Source organism: Amblyomma mixtum, chromosome 4 (genome assembly GCF_055824585.1).
Source record: "Amblyomma mixtum isolate Tamu chromosome 4, ASM5582458v1, whole genome shotgun sequence".
Lineage (NCBI taxonomy): Eukaryota > Metazoa > Arthropoda > Arachnida > Ixodida > Ixodidae > Amblyomma > Amblyomma mixtum.
In genome coordinates, this window is record NC_143015.1 from 91,562,625 (window position 1) to 91,573,619 (window position 10,995).

The window sequence follows — 10,995 nt, forward strand, 5'->3', positions numbered from 1 at the left end:
AATAGATATAAAGCGCGAAGTTTCAAAGGAGCGTTGCTACGGGAAGTTATGAAGTGCGCTCTTTAATAGGCGTTAAATAAATACGAAGCACCATTAGCAACATAGCCGCCGGACGTGTAGAATACGACGCAACATAGCTTTTTAGGCCCAGCTGGCTAATTCCACTTGTTGGCTACATGAAGAATTGTTTAAACACCTGAGCCCTAGTTTGTGCCCTATTACTAAGCTGTTCACCTCCTGCTCTTCTCCGGAAACAAGAATCAGATGTTCATGTTTTCCTCAGCTCCTATACTACAAGAAATTCAGACAAATTTACTTCATAACATCATTGCGATTACCGACGGAATGCGAAGCAGGCTGCTTCTACCAAACAATGCAAACGCTTAACACCCCATTTCGAGATAACGTAACAGGGACAGAGAACAAACTGAGGCAGTGGAAGATTCCTAGTGGAAGGAAATGAGGTGATGCCAAGCAAGACCATGAATATTTTTCTGCAAGTAACTAGTTCCACTTAGTGCCACAGCAGACATGTTTCTGGGTTAAAATATATAGCATTATATATTGCTAGCAGTGGCTTTCCGGCTGCGCTCTCTTAAGAAAGCATTAACTATGAACAATCCAAATTGTCCATTTCCTTACCTCCTCTTCCTACATGACGTCAGGTGCCACTTGTTTCACCTTGTCATGCAATTTCTCAATGTGCTTTTCTCCTTTATATTGCGTTTCAAGTACTTTAGAATATGGTTGTAGTTGAAACGCTTTTTTTTACAGTGTTTATTTCAATTTCAATTTCAATTTTCAATTTATTTTCGAATTTCTTTGAATTTATTTTCGAATTTATTTTATTTCTAGCGCAGACCGAGCAACCGTGATCAGGGTTTTTCGTTAAGTGTTATCAAAAGAACGCAACGTTGCGCTTGTTGTGCGGAAACATTAATTTTGTGTGGATTCGCGCAAAGGGAAGAGGAACAACAGGAGACAATAAATGGACAATACGAGCAAGTGTGTTTATTCTGTGCTGTTGTCTCTTCTTTTTGCGCTAGTACACTCAAAATGCGGACTGTTATCAACAGAACTGCTGGCCACTATTTCTTCGCAGAACGACAAGGTTCGTTGAGCGCAGATTATGAATTATACTTAAGAAGCTGTGGTTGATTGCCAACCTCCCACTCATTAGTTTCTGCTGTGGACTTGCTCTTGCCAGGTGAAGGTTTTTGTTCATAACGCCTCAACAATGAAATGAATAGAAACATAAGCTCCGTATGGAAACTTTGAAGCGTCGATTTGACCAATTTTTTTTTACTTCAATACAAACATTCTTGCCTTAATAGTAAATAGACAAAAATTATTTCAGCGCACCCCCGTCCGGGGTTACTATATCACGTGAAACTGACACAGAATAAAAATATTCTGTCGATTATTTTTTTTATTCGTAAACTAAAAGACGAAGAAATGAGTTATCAGTGATGCTTCAGTTGCTCTTGGAAACCTTTTATATCCTCTGTTCACGAAAGGGCGTAAATTCTGCAAGTAAGAAATTTGAAATGATCGATTAACTTTTCCACCATTTGCTGTGTGTTACACAAATAACCTTTATAACGGTCCCGTAAAAGAAGTTTTACTGCAAAAGAACTCTCAATATCCTCGAAAATTACATTGCGGCGAGGTTTAAGGACAGCTGAATATAGCATAGCTCTATAGGCTATGGAGCGCCTCTATGGAGAATATCGGGTTGGTATAGATATAAGGTAAGCATACTCTTGATGACACACAAAATGTGGCAGCTTCTTTCTATCTGTCGTTATACAAAAAGTTCCTGTGGGGGCTTAACGCGTGCCAGCTTGATTTTTGTTTGTCGCTTTTGTTATATTTGTAGCAGTGTGTCTGCATGGAACGGCGGCTGGCTTCGGCGCCGTTATATATGCACTCTCACTCTACTTGGACGAGGACCCACTCCATGGCATTTACTGCCACCTGAAGATTCATTTCCTACATACCAAAACAGAACGTGTGGTATATAACGCGCCGTGGCAAAAAATGTAAAAATGTAGAACTATGTTGCTATGATTGCGGCCAGAGAAAGTTGATTTTGTTAAGGCTGTTAAATACAATGCCTGAAACAAAACTTATTACATGCACCATAAATCATCATGACATTATATTCGCATAACTGTGCAGCAGAAAGGGAACAAGGACGTCGAAGAAACATACAGACGCGGACGATGCTGCACTGACAACTGAAGAATTTATTTGAAAAACGGCATATTTATCCTGAAACAAGCCATCAGTTTGCCCATTGAAAAAAGAAGCCAAGAACCTGCGCGGCGTTGTAAACAGAAGACGATAGATTATCTTTCAAAGTAATGCCTGTTCTTCAGGAAAAATATGCGGTTTTTCAAGTAAATTCTTCAGTTCTCCGTGCAGCATCGTCCTCGTCTGTATGTTTCTTCAACATCCTTGTTCACTTTCTACTACTCAATTATACGATCATGAACCAGTTAGCTCACCCATCCACCTAATTAAAAATAATATTCGCAGCCGATATGGCCACGAAATTGAAAGGATACCGCCTTGAGCTGAGGTGTGATGGAAGCGTAACTATTTCTGCATTTCTACAGCGGATTAAACGATGCGAATGCAGGCGCATGAGGTCAATTACAGGCAAATAAAGTAACGAGTTGCTACCGCCCGATACGTGAGGAAGGGGCAAACGACATTGTTTTGCAACTCAACTGCAATTAGAACTTGATTATTACTTTTCGTCAAAGACACATTAGACTCGTCTTGCTTTCCTTTGTAGCCGTAAGCAAAGTCCTATTTTGATCGCCAGCACTCGAAACCTGGTGAGGGTGAAGGAAGCTCCCGTCCTCTCCCTCTGCAACTAAGTAGTACATCGCTTGGACTATTCTATCTTCACGCCACCATTGCTGTGGAGAATGCCAGTAGCTTACAACTGTGCGCAATAGGTGCCCATTGAAAGAGAGCTTTTGAAGAAAGGAAAGGAATGGCCACTCACGCAACGATGCTTCGAAAGCCAAATTTATGAGGGCGAATTCCTTCCCGATCAAGAGAGGTGGCCCTGTCGTGGGTCCCTGGGCATGCCTCGATCCACGGTAATGAGCGCGTTCATGCGCTGGCCCCAGAACTCTCCTCCCGGACCCCGGATGATCAGGCACCCAACCCTGCGAAAGAGGCCCCATCGGTCCTGTCTACATATCACCAAATCACCACATTCTACAAACTCAGCCGCATGACACTGCCACCACCCCACAGTACCTTGTCGCCCTCATCCAGCGCCACATGGCGGCAATTACAGACAGGCTGTTTTATTTCACCCTACCGTCTCTCATGCTTTCACCCCACCTATCTTCCTGATTTTACCACCTGTGGCGTGCCCAGATCCACACTTTTATTTATTTATTTATTTCATAAATACTGCCGACTGCCCGTTGGCGGTCGAGGCAGGAGTGCACAAAGATAAAAAAAAATTACAAAGTAGTAGCAACAAAATAACAGCAACAAATGGCGATTACAGTACGAGGACAAAATTCAATAAGAGCAACAAAAAGCAAAAAAAGTACAGGCAAATCATCCGACGTCAAACAGACTAAGTGAACAGAATAAACACTAGAAAACCGAAATACACTGCGTACTAGACGCGCTACTGCGATACATGAGCTGAAAGAGCAGACAAGAAAGATTCTGAAGATACCAGGTTGGTGATATCGCTTGGCAGTCGGTTCCATTCGGAAATGGTGTGTGGAAAGAAGGAACAAGAATATGCTTTTGTTCGGCATCGTGGCATCAAGATAGTCCTTTCGTGTTTGTTACGGGTGACTACCTTTGGGAATGTCCTTCCCCTAAGGCAGTACCCCCCCTCCCTAATCCCACTCATTCTTCCTGGGAGGCTGCTTTACGGACCGCTTAGCCCGCCGGCCAGAAATGGCCGGTGGATCTGGCTATACGTGAAGCACAAGCCCGTGGACTCCTGGACCAGTAGGAGACCACACTGGAAGATTTTTTTTTATGTGTAATAAAGTTGTTACCATCCATCCATCCTTCCCGTTCAAATTCACTTGAAACATTTGATTTTTTTTCCGACATAGAACTTGTATGTCGTTCCCCTTATATGTCGGTGATTTCTTTTTAAAGCTTTACGAACATAGTGAAAAAACACCGTGTTTGTATGCGATCAAATGGACGATTTTTTTCTTTGGCTGTTTTAGCATTAAGAATAGCGGCATTCCCTTCTCTGTTAAAAATGAATGGATTAAATTTTCAGTGCATTACAGAGCGGGAGAGAAATAAGAACACGTGCTCTCAGACGAAGTTTCATGGCGTCAAAAATGTTTTTTGATCAGTGTTTGTAGCGTTCAATTTTGTGAAAACTGAAGGTTAGACGAGCTGTCAATCCACTGTGCAATGCAGCGCGATTTAAAACTGAGACGAAAGAAGAGAGATGAGGACCAGAGCTCGTCCTCTATTACTCAATAATCACTCCATTTTACTCGCTGTATTACACAAGTTTGTTGGTCTGCACGCAACATTGAAATACGGATTTAATGAAAATCAAAGTACGTAATGTTGCACCCCAGTTATTAGCTTAACCAATCACCGCTTTGACGCTCGCTTTGAACCAGCACTGAAATTAGGCGTCCTCTCAGAACTACAACTGCCACCACTCCGTGCTGCCGTGGCGGCGTGGTGAATGTGGCTATGGAATTTGTCAATTGCGCAACCGACTTTAGTTTCCACATCGGGCAGTACTACTCAAGTAGGTCATTTAAGCAAGTAACTTCTCATTAGCGTCCACCTAAACGAAGCCGTGCTGCTACTCTGGAAAGCTGTAGAGTTTCGTGAGAAGCATTGCAGCTGAAGAAACATTCGCCGTCGTAGAGGGCCGTGTACAGTCGAGCGCGATTTGAAGGTTATCGCGCGAGCGTCGGCCGAGAATATGAACAGCGCCATGGCCCAGAATTCTCTGCCGAGGCGAGGGAGGTATCAGGCCAGCTTCCCTCACTCTTTTTGCTGTTCCTTCAGCAGCTGTCACTCCCTCCTCTGGGCTATCAGTTTTTTTATTTTCTTTCCCACCAATTTTGTTATCGCCCGCAAGATACCAGAGGTAACCAAGTCCACACTTTATCGCAACCAATGGAAAGCTTAGAATAGAGAGAAAGGGTGGTGATCTCGTCGCGGGGGTGAAGCTTGTTGCACGGAACAGCGAACGAGGAAGAGGAGAGTGCGAAATCATGATTTTTCCTGTTGCAAAGTCGGCCGCTAGGTGCCTGGAGGGCTAGGCTGGTCGACGCTCGCGCGATAACCTTCAAATCGCGCTAGACTGTACTTGCAAATACATTGGAATGCAGTCGTCGCGAAGCGTGTTCGTCGGTGGTTAAAATCGCGGTGCATAACTGACTACCGGCAATTTTCGCCGACGCTCACCAAAGCGTGCTACCGGCTCCCGCCTATCACTTAAGCGGCGCCAGCTCGCAGATTGCAGCCATTGATTAAACTGTCACATTTATGCAACCACTAGTCGACGTGCACACCCTGCCTGCTTCGTAGCAGTTCACGCTGGCCGAAGATGGCACAAGCAGGCCGAGTGTAGTCGCTGGAAATCTGTCTTACAAGGGATTAGGCTGTTTGCGTGGAACGCTATATTTGGAAATTGTACGTGGGGACAGCAAATGACTGTTCACGGCAAGATCGTACACGGTTGCCGGCTGTGGGAGGGTAGGTACTAAACAAGCAATGTTTGTATGCCTGATCTTATAAGAATAGCCAAAGAGGCCTTCCAAGCTGACGATGAGGAAATAAGCCAAACTTTGACTGTTGCACATTCGTTGAGACTGTACAGAGTCTGGACGCCACTGCCTTTTGTGCAACATGCTGTTCTTTTTTTACATGTTCTAACTAGGTACTAATTCCCAGGTGCTGCTGTGTCTGCTCGGGGACTACCTCACGGCGCCTTTCCCAGAAACAGCAAGGAAAGCAGGTGCTAAAAAATTGGCTTAACTCGGAAACAGCGCATTGAGTTAAACGATTGGCATAAGCCGGCGGTTGGACGGCGGCGGTGGCTTCTTTGCGCTGCGGCTTCCTACGCTATCACTACAGCACAGCCCTCCTCACACGAATGTTGTCCGATACCGCAATGCGGGAAGTTGTAGGTTTGCCCTTTATTCCGGTTGTCGCTGGTGCCCGTCTTGCTGCTGCTAGGTTTTCGTCGCCCGGCGTTCGTCGGCCTGGCTACGCCGCTGATGACCGCGAGCTTCGCGTGTACCAACCCGACGACGTCGTTTTTATTTATTTTCTGCCGAGTTTAAGCAAGGTAAAGCTTTGATAGTTCTTGCCCCCTCCCCCTCTATCATTGCTTTATATTTTTAACGCGATGGCGCCAAGCAGCTCGTGTCGCAGAAAATCCGACATTGTTGAGGGTGAGCGAAAAATATATCAAAAAATCCCCAGACAAGCAACCTAGGGGGCAGGTGGGCCACCTGGGTCACGTGGCCTAGTGACGTCACCACAAACTGCCCACCGAATTGTGAGCAAACTGCCTACCGTGGCAGGAGAAAGTTCATGATTCGTCGCTCGGGAAGAGCAATCTGGTTTTAACAAGGTCCACCGTGGGCAGCACCTTCGTCGCAGGGCAGTGGCTTATCGCATAACCGCGGCACCACTGCGCCTGGAGGGGCACGAGGCTCGCAGGGGTCTACAAATGTAAAGTAGAGACGGACCAATCCTGCATACATGGGAATGAACCGATTACGCTACGGCGTCATACTCTTAAGGCGGAGCATAAGTGCGCGCTCCAATATTTTTATCTTTCTCTTGAGAGGACTAATAAAAGGGCAGCTGCTGCAGCCGCCCGGCGGGAAAGCGAAACATACAGCCCATTAGACCGGCTCTTGTGGCCGCCTTCGCGGCTCCTATGGAGAGCGGCGGCTGGGGGACCAATTTTATTCCTGAGATTGTCGCAGTGGTGAGTAAACGGTGACCCATGAGGGCTGAAAACAGAACAGGGTCCTTATTGTTGTCTCCACTAAAGCACTGTTGGAGGTAGAGGAGCGGCTAGAAAAAGAGGTTCTTGTTAATTAAGAATTCCACAAGAGTAAGAGTGTACAACGCGTATATAGCTTTAAGAATGACGCCAGCAGATAGCGTCTCCAAGACCGGAACTACAGGTGAATTTTTTCAGCGTCTTGATCGGGTGCACCTGGCGGCTGGAGTGTCTGAGTCCATAGGCAATCTCACTGAGGTAAGCAGAGCGGATTCGTTTTGGCATCTCAGGCTATATGCTGTGGAGCATGCAGATCACCGATCTTCTACGGACGGATACACTGCGGGCTAAATGGTTGACGTTAGTGCAATGAGCTGGGCTTTCGAAGAGTTCTCGAAGGTCCATTATAGCGGATATTGCTCTAGTGCATCTTGTCTGCCTCGTTAAATGTTTCGCTGTGTCTTTTCGAGGTCAAACTGGCTGGCTGCTGCTGCACACGTATTTGTCAAAAAAGGCAGCCACGATCTAATGTCAAGAGGCTGAAGACCATGCAGGCCATGTTTCCTCCGCAAGAGTCGAGAACCCTCAGCTTCGCAAGGACGCGAATTCGAACTACTTATTGCCTTATCGCCGTTGGCACGTGTAGTGCTTCAAAAATACATTTTCTGGGTGTGCTCTATCCAACCGCTACTGGTTGTCGCGGGCATCGCGGCGGTTCCGTGCCTTAGCGACGCCTTAATGAAAGCGTGCTTGCAGTGCCTATGTCAAGCGTTACGAAAGGTCATAAAATCGGCGCTTTGTGCTCTAGCCCACTATTAGTCGTTTTGGTTGGTTCGTGTTGTTTATTAGGGTTTAACGTCCCAAAGCAACTCAGGCTATGAGGGACGCTGTACTGAAGGGCTCCGGAAATTTCGTCCACTTGGGGTTTCTTAACCTGCAGTGACATCACACAGTACAGGCGCCTCCAGAGTTTCGCCTTAATCGGAATTCGGCCGCTGCGGCCGCGATCGACCCCGCGTCTTTCGGGTCAGCAGCCGGGCACCGCAACCACTGAGCCAACGCGGCGGCTTTAGTTGTTTTTAAATTAAAGAAGAAAAATTGCACCTTCAATAGCGTCTCAATGCTACCGTCGGCAGTCATGCAGATGATGACGTATTGGAGTCGCTGATACAGCTTTATAAGCTTCTGTAGAGCGTCTGCTGCTATGGTAGGTGCAGAGACACGTCCAGAGTCCGCGGGCCACGCGCGGGCAGTGGCAAGTTTGGAAACGCGGCCGAAGAAGACGCGACCTTTCAGAAGCCCATTACTCTAGGCTTGGCCGGCTTAAATGTGCTCTTTCGGCGACTAGGTGTTGGGACAGCTGGATACTATTTTGTGCATCTCGCTTTAATCTCTGTCATTTTTATTGTCTTGTCATTTTCTTTTATTTTCACGACCTGGCGTACAGTTTCGACGCCGTGTCCTGTATGGCTTCATCAGCTTCCCTTTAGGAGCATTCTTTCACCTATTCCTCATCCTATGATAGCGAAACTTCATTTTCTTTCTACTTTTTATTATCTAGAAACATATCTTCATAATTTCAAAGATTTCTAAAAATTATTGCATAAGTAGGAATCGTAAAGCAAACTTTTCCCTCCAAAAAAAAATGTATCTCAAGTTTCGACTCTTCGCGAAAAATATAACTTCTTTCTCGCAACGATAACTTAAGGCGAGCCGTACGGGATTAAAATACAAAACGTATTTTAAAGGTCACGCTCTCCCTTTTGCACGCAGTTTTAAATCACTGTGTCAAACAATTCATCGATAAGCACTAAACATTTTGCTTTGAGAACAGTCATGCGCCTGAGTGCCGCGTTTTTTATTGCGATGGCTTCGCCATCATGGTCAGAATTTTGCTACAAAATTGATGTGGAAGGGATCTCCCCATCGTTGTTTGTTTATTTCTACCACCTAGTAGAGATTGTTGCAAATTTGTGCTCATGCAAAATCCAGAAGAAATCTAATCCTACGTACAGACAGATAGAAGCAAACTGGCCGGAAAAATACAGAAAATATATGCGGCAAGAAAAGCGCACGTGTGTAAGTGCGGACAAAAGGGTTATGGGCGGAAATGCGTACAAGAACCCGTCGTAGAAAACAAATTGGTCGCAATATTGGACGGGCATCTAGAGCGGGAGCTCTCACGGTCTACGCACCGGACACCTGGTGGCAATCTGCACCTCGCTACAGCTAAAAAAAAAGAAGAGGAAATCTCAAGAACAAGCAAGCACGAGCGTCTGATGAAGCCGTTACACAGTCCACGTAAGTATTCGGGCGCCAAGGGAAAATGACACCAGAGCGAAAGCATGGACTATATTTTTCTGACTTCGATCATAGCAGGAACCGATAACCGGAAGCACTCGCTGATTGCTTGTCGCCGAGGAAGCGGTTGTAGTTTTCACCGTTATCATCAGCCTCGCTACGCCCACTGCAGGGCAAAGGCCTCTCCCATGTCTCTTCAATTAACCCCGTCCTTTGCCAGTTGCGGCCACCACATCTCCGCAAACTTCCTGATATTATCCGCCCACCTAATTTTCTGCCGCCCCCTGCTACGCTTGCCTTCTCTTGGAATCCACTCCGTTACCCTTAAGAACCTGTGGTTATCCTGCCTTCGCATTACGTGCCCTGCCCATGCCCATTTATTCGTCTTGTTTTCGAGACTAGGATGTCATTAACCAGCGTTTGTTCGCTCACCCACTCCGCCCACTCCGCCCACTCCGCCCACTCCGCCCACTTCCGGTCTCTTAACGTTTTCAGTAGTTAGAAAATCACTGAAAGTTATAAAAGCGGCGCTGCAGCCGAAACACGGTCGATTCAGTGACTCCATTTGTCTTTTCTTGCGTGTGTGTGAGACCACGAAGAGTGTAGACAGGGTTGCTTAAGTCGAAATCCGGTATTCGCGCAACTTTTCTCACCATCCGTACTTTCTCACCATCCCTACACACAAAAGCGGCAGTTAAGACACCATGACGTCACCAATGTTGCGCAGGAATGCGGCTAGAATGCGAATAATGCGATTGAATGCGATTGAATAATCATCTGATCTGATCGTGATTAGGATGTATGATTATGGCGATATGTTATGTACTACTGCCTCTGCTGCGCCCGGCGAGGCCAAGACCTAGTCAGGAGACCAATAGTCTCCTTTTGTCTTGCCTCGTGGGCAATACTTGTATTGCCTAAAAAATGAATAAATAAATAAAAAAGTGGCTGCCATTAAGCTGTCATGCTAGCTGAAGCAACAAATAGATTTGTAAAGTGCATTTGATCAGACAATACGATTTCTTTGTTGGATATGATGTTCTCACGTAGCTTGGATGAGCGCACAAAAGGGAACGTAGGCGGCAGAGAAAATAATGACGCGAAACTAAAATTTCTGCTGCACGAACTCGTGCTATGCAAACTTTAAAAAACTCGGCGGCGGCAGGACTAACAAGCGGACTGGATGGTCGTCGAGTTCAGAGTGGGCGCCGCTCTCGGCCATACCCAATTTAAAGGCGACCAATTTTTTAGTTAAGATGCTTATAGTAGATACGAAAATCTTAAAAACTGTGGAAAGAACATACACTTTTCCCAGATAAATCTAGTCACCTCTCCCGGGGCAACAGAGATGATATGGCCACATTCCTGTTGTTAAAAAAAAGAGCATCAAAACGAACAATACAGAGCTTCGTGGAAGATTGTTTTCACTTCCAAAAACCTATTGACGCAAGTAAGGAATCATGAAAGCCTTCCCCAAAAAAAAACGAAGTAAAGAGCAAACAAGGTTTGATTGCATTCCTGAGCGGCAGTCACTGCCTCAGGCGGTCTGTGAGATCTTTCCGGGATGCACTAGATGCGGAGCCGCTTTTCAGATGCGGAAACCCAGAACGCAAGCGCGCCCAAGAGTATTGACGACGACACGCCATTCAGAATCCGTAGCGGCGTGTGTTCTCTACGCGTGCATACCCTGAGGC